Source organism: Triticum dicoccoides, chromosome 7A (assembly GCF_002162155.2).
Source record: "Triticum dicoccoides isolate Atlit2015 ecotype Zavitan chromosome 7A, WEW_v2.0, whole genome shotgun sequence".
NCBI lineage: Eukaryota > Viridiplantae > Streptophyta > Magnoliopsida > Poales > Poaceae > Triticum > Triticum dicoccoides.
Genome location: NC_041392.1, coordinates 370718350 through 370724220, shown reverse-complemented (window position 1 = coordinate 370724220; position 5871 = coordinate 370718350). Strand labels below are relative to the sequence as shown.

General features: G+C 37.3%; 1 pseudogene; it reads right to left on the bottom strand.

The window, feature by feature from the left end:
* Positions 1–2649: 2649 nt before the first annotated feature.
* LOC119333512 lies at positions 2650–5661 on the bottom strand (annotated as a pseudogene).
* Between the last annotated feature and the right edge of the window lie 210 nt (positions 5662–5871).

Here is a 5871-nt window from a genome sequence, read left to right as displayed (position 1 = left end):
GACCATGCTCCTTGTTTTTCATAAAATGGGTGGTTTGGTTGTTGATCCATTGATCAAATAAATTAGGTCGTAAGATCAAATAAAGAATTTCATTATATACATTTCTTATACCTTGTATTTTATGTGATATTTCATAAGAATAAACCATAGGGATAGGGTCTAGAATAGAAGTAATAAAGTGAATAAAAAGAGCTGGCAATCTAAATATTGCTAATATATTAGGACCATCTTATTAATAATTCTAATGATTTATCTTGGAATTTAGAATCAAATAAAAATCCTTAAATTATGCTAAAGGAAAGTAGATATAGATAGGAGCTTATGCCCTAAAAATACAATAGTTTCTTAAATTAAAAATAAAAAGGATTTTTTCCTTACATCGAGACATATTTGTTTTTCAAGATAAACAATGTCCATTAGGCACCTAATATTTATGTCATAATAGACCCGAACACTTGCCTTGGATTGGCTTCAAAATATAATTGCTCCGGTAAATAAATAAAAAGTAGAAGGATGGTAGATAGTAAAGAAAAGAACTAATCACAATATCTATCTTCCAAAATCTATCTTTCAAAATCTATCTTTCAAAATATATATCTTTCAAAGATTCACTAAAAAGACAGTTGGCGGGTCTCTTTGTATGTCTTGTCCCGAAAGAGGAGGACTTAATGATTATTCTTCGCCGGAACCTGAAGTAAAAATTGTTGTGGATAGGGATCCTGTAAAAACATCTTTTTAGGAATGGGCCAGACCTGGCCATTTCTCAAGAACACTAGCTAAGGGCTCTGATACTACCACTTGGATCTGTAACCTACATGCTGATGCTCACGATTTCGATAGTCATACTGGTGATTTGGAGGAGATTTCTCGAAAAGTTTTTAGTGCTCATTTCGGGAAACTTTCCATTATCTTTCTTTGGTTGAGTGGCATGTACTTTCACGGCGCCTGTTTTTTCAATTATGAAGCATGGCTAAGTGATCCTACTCACATTGGACCCATTGCTCAGGTAGTTTAGCCTATTGTAGGGCAAGAAATATTGAATGGTGATGTAGGCGGGGGTTTCCGAGGAATCCAAATAACCTTTGTTTTTTCAGCTTTGGCGAGCATCTCGAATAACTAGTGAACTACAACTCTATTGTACTGCAATTGTTGCATTGATTTTTGCAGCGTTAATGCTTTTTGCTGGTTGGTTCCATTATCACAAAGCCGCTCCCAAATTGGCCTGGTTCCAAGATGTAGAATCCATGTTGAATCACTACTTAGCGGGATTATAAGGACTTGGCTCTCTTTCTTGGGCGGGGCACCAAATTCATGTATCTTTACCAATTAACCAATTTCTTGATGCTGTGGTGGATCCTGAAGAGATACCACTTCCTCATGAATTTATCTTGAATCGGGACCTTTTGGCTCAACTTTTGCCGAAGGAGCAACCCTTTTTTCACTTTAAATTGGTCCAAATTCACAAAATTTCTGACTTTTCACGGAGGACTAGATCCAGTAACCGGTGGTCTCTGGCTGACCGATATTGCACATGATGATTTAGCTATTGCTATTCTTTTCCTAATCGTAGGTCATATGTATAGGACCAATTATGGTATTGGCCATGGACTTAAAGATATTTTACAGGACAAGGACGTAAGGGTCTTTATGAAATGTTAACAATGTCATGGCATGCTCAATTATCTCTTAACCTAGCTATGCTAGGCTCTACAACCATTGTTGTAGCTCATCATATTTATTATATGCCTCCCTATCCATACCTATCTAGTGACTATGGTACATAACTTTCCTTGTTCACATACCACGTGTGGATTGGCAGATTTCTAATAGTCGGTGCTGCTGCACATGCATCAATTTTAATGGTAAGAGACTATGATAAAACTACTTGATACAATGATCTATTAGATCACGTCCTTAGATACCGAGATGCAATCATATCCCACCTTAACTGGGTATGTATATTTCTAGGTTTTCATAGTTTTGGCTTGTACATTCATAATGATACCATGAGTGCTTTAGGCCGTCCACAAGATATATTTTCGGATACTGCCATACAATTACAACCTATCTTTGCTCAATGGGTACAAAATATCCAGGTTACTATGCCTGGCGTAACAGCTCCTGGTGCAACAACAAGTGCTTCATTAATGTGGGGAGGCGGCGAGTTAGTAGCAGTAGGTGGCAAAGTGGCTTTGTTATTTATTCCATTAGGAACCACAGATTTTTTTAGTCCATCACATTCATCCATTTACCATACATGTGACTGTGTTAATACTTTTGAAAGGTGTTTTATTTGCTCAGGGTTCCCGTTTGATACCCGATAAAGCAAATCTAGGTTTTCGCTTTCCTTGCGATGGGCCTAGCCGAGGGAGAACATGTTAAGTATCCACCTGGGATCATGTTTTCTTAGGTTTATTCTGGATGTACAGTGCAATTTCGGTAGTCATTTTCCATTTCTGTTGTAAAATGCAGTCGGATGTTTGGGGTACTATAAGTGATCAAGGGGTGGTAACTCATATTACAGGAGGGACACTTTGCACAGAGTTCAATTACGATTAATGGGTGGTTTCGAGATTTCTTGTGGGCATAGGCATCGCAAGTCATTCAATCTTATGGTTCTTCATTATCTGCATATGGTCTTTTTTCGATTCAACAAAGTGCTAATAGCTTCAACAAAGTGCTAATAGCTTCTAGATGTTGGCTAAGTGGTTCAATCTTCACCTTGGAATATGTGGAATCGGTCTTGCACTTGTCCTATCATACCTTTATCGTGTATACAAAATAGTGGACTTGACTAACTCAATTCATAGGAAATCGCAAATATGATCATTTGCTCTTACCTCAACAAGGGAACTACCAGCCATTTCTTTTTCTTCTTGTTCCCAATTCACTACTAAGCAAGTTCTAACAAATTGACTATTTGTGTGATAAATTCATTGATTTAACTTTCTATTTTCATGAGAAATAAAATTGACAAGTCGAATCTGGAGATTATTTTCTTCTTGCAAGAGATCCTGCGGGAAAAGTGTTGCTAAATTTCTTCCTTTGTCCATTTCATATGCCACTGTAGGGCGAACAGACACAAAATAATATTCCTTTCTCTTGATAATTTTTTTCTGTTGAACATAGACCCAATTTTTCCTTTTTTTGATTCCTTAGAATCTTTTCTTTGTCTTTCTGGCGGTATCAAACAGCCACCTAATATCTTATCTGCCTCTTCAGGAAAATGAATATCTCCGGAAAATATTTTGAGTTCCGTATGTCTTTTTTTCTCTCTTCACTTGGACCAGTCCGCCTAGTTGACTTCTTGTATTTCTTGTTAGTTGTGTATCCACTCCAATAATACTATTGTCAACTATATTTAGGGATGAAGATCTCAGCAAGATATGAAGTTCTTGAAGAATGAAAAAAAAACCCGATCGACTTCTTTTTGGTATTTTAGACTAAATTCTTTTGTTCCTCGATGCTCAATCAAACCCTCTTTTATTAAGATGGAATCTTCCTCTAGGCTCTCGGATTCGTCCTCCGAATCTTCTTCTACGTCTTCCTCTAAAGTACAATATTTTTCCTCTGCGCTTTCCCCGGGGCTGCCATATTCATCTTCTATGTCTTCCTCTAGAGTTCCATATGCGTCCTCTTGGGTCCTATATTTACACTCTCGGCTCCCATATTACTCTTCTGAGTCTTTCTCTAAAGTCCTATATTCTTTCTCTTGGTTCCCATATTCGTTTTCTGGGCTCCCATATTCGTCTTCTATGGTTTCATATTCGTATTCGTCTTCTAGGATTCCATATTTAGATTCTTCTAGGGTTTCATATTCATATTCGTCCTCTCGGGTCCTGTATTTGTCTTCTAGGGTCTCATATTCCTCTTCTGAGTCTTCTGCTCGAGTCCTATATTCTTCTTCTAGGGTCCTATATCTAAATTTAACAATTCCTGAACCCTTTTTATCTTTTCTGTATTGGGGATCGTCAAAACAAGCAAAAATAGTATTTCTACGTAAAACACCCATAAAGGGGGATTTCAATCGAAATCCCAAAACATGATATTAGTTCTTTCTCTTGTTCTTGATGATATTGTAATGGAATGACGAACCTATTTCTTCACTTTGTCGCCAGCAACTCTGAATTATCTTGAAAAATAGAAGGATAGATAAAATTCCAATGGCCATCGGATATGATTCGATCTGACATTGAATAATCAAGAATTTCCCTATATTTTTTACCGTAAGTATTCATTTGATCTTGATCCTTGTGGAGTGAAAAAAGACGCTATACTGGATCTGCACATACTTACTGACAATATCCATAATTGTCTTGTTTTTTGGTAATCGACGAAGATTACCATATTGATATTCAGGCGCATGGTAAACATCAGTACTCCAGTGCATTTCGCCGTCTGATTCAGAATAAATATGATTTAAAATGTAAAGTGGATGTTCCGGCACGAATCTCCGCAATTACTTATTCGGATTTTACATATTGATCATTTTGCACTAGAATCAAGCTTTTTGAGGGAATATTCACACTATATAGAATATCTTGACTCTGAATAGTTACATGCAAATCTATATAACATAGAAAAGCAGGATGCCCATGAAGGATCGTACAAGGTCGGTTGTACCCCCTGTGAATACTCCGCCAGTATGAAAAGTTCTTAATGTTAGTTGAGTCCCTGGCTCCCCAATTGATTGACGTGCAATAATACCTATGGCTTCTCCCAATTCGACCAGATCACAATGAGTAGGACTCCGACCATAGCATAATTGACAGATCCAAGAAGTGCTTCGGCAAGTAAAGGGGATTCTAATATATATTGGTTGTGCTTGAAAGGCAGTTATGAATCGATTGACTAATCCAATTCCAATATCTTGATTTCGCGTGGCAATGCATCGTGAACCAATATATATATCGTCTGCTAATACACGACCAATTAGTGTTTGGACAAAAAGTTTTTTCCGTCATCCCATTTTGAGGACTTACAGAAATACCTCGGATAGCACTACAATCTCTTCTACGCAAAATAATATGTTGAACTACTTCAAAAAGTCTATGTGTAAGATATCCAGCATCTGCTGTTCGCACAACAGTATCTACAACCCCTTTGCAGGCTCCATAGCAGGAAATTATATATTCTGTCAAAGAAAGTCCCTCGCGTAAATTGCTTTGAATAGGTAAATCAATCATTTGTCCTTGAGGGTCCAACATTAATCCTCTAATAGCTACTAATTGGTGTACTTGAGATGCATTTCCTCTAGCTCCTGAAAAAGACATTAGATAGACTGGATTAAGGATCCGTTATCCGAAAATTTGAATTCATCTCTTGTTTCAAATATTCACTTGTCGCATACCATATCTCAATAGATTGGCGTAATTTTTCTACAGTGTGTACAGCCCCATAATAATAGTGTTTCTCCAAAAGAAAACTCTCTTGTTCCGCGTCTTGGACTAACCATCCCTTAGAGGGTATTGTTAAAAGATCCTCGATTCCTAACGAAATTGATGTAGTAGTGGCTTCATGGAAGATAGGAGTCTTTAGTTGATCCAGTATATGGGATGTATATCCCATTCCGAAATGATCTATTAATCTTCTAATAAGTCGTTTCATACCAGTTCCGTCTATCTCTTTATTATGAAAGACCAGATTGGCCCGTTCGGCCATACATAAGTACCCCCTTTTCAGCTGAGTAGGATTCAACAATTGCTGAGTAGGATTCGACAATGGGCCTGAGTCAGTGATTCAAAAATTTAATTAACTCAATTGCCTCAATATCAATCTAGATTCGTGTGGCAAATAATGATGATACTAGGGAAATCGGAATGCCCCTCGAAAGGGGAGGGGCATCACCAAATCTAACTTTCTTGTTTAGGT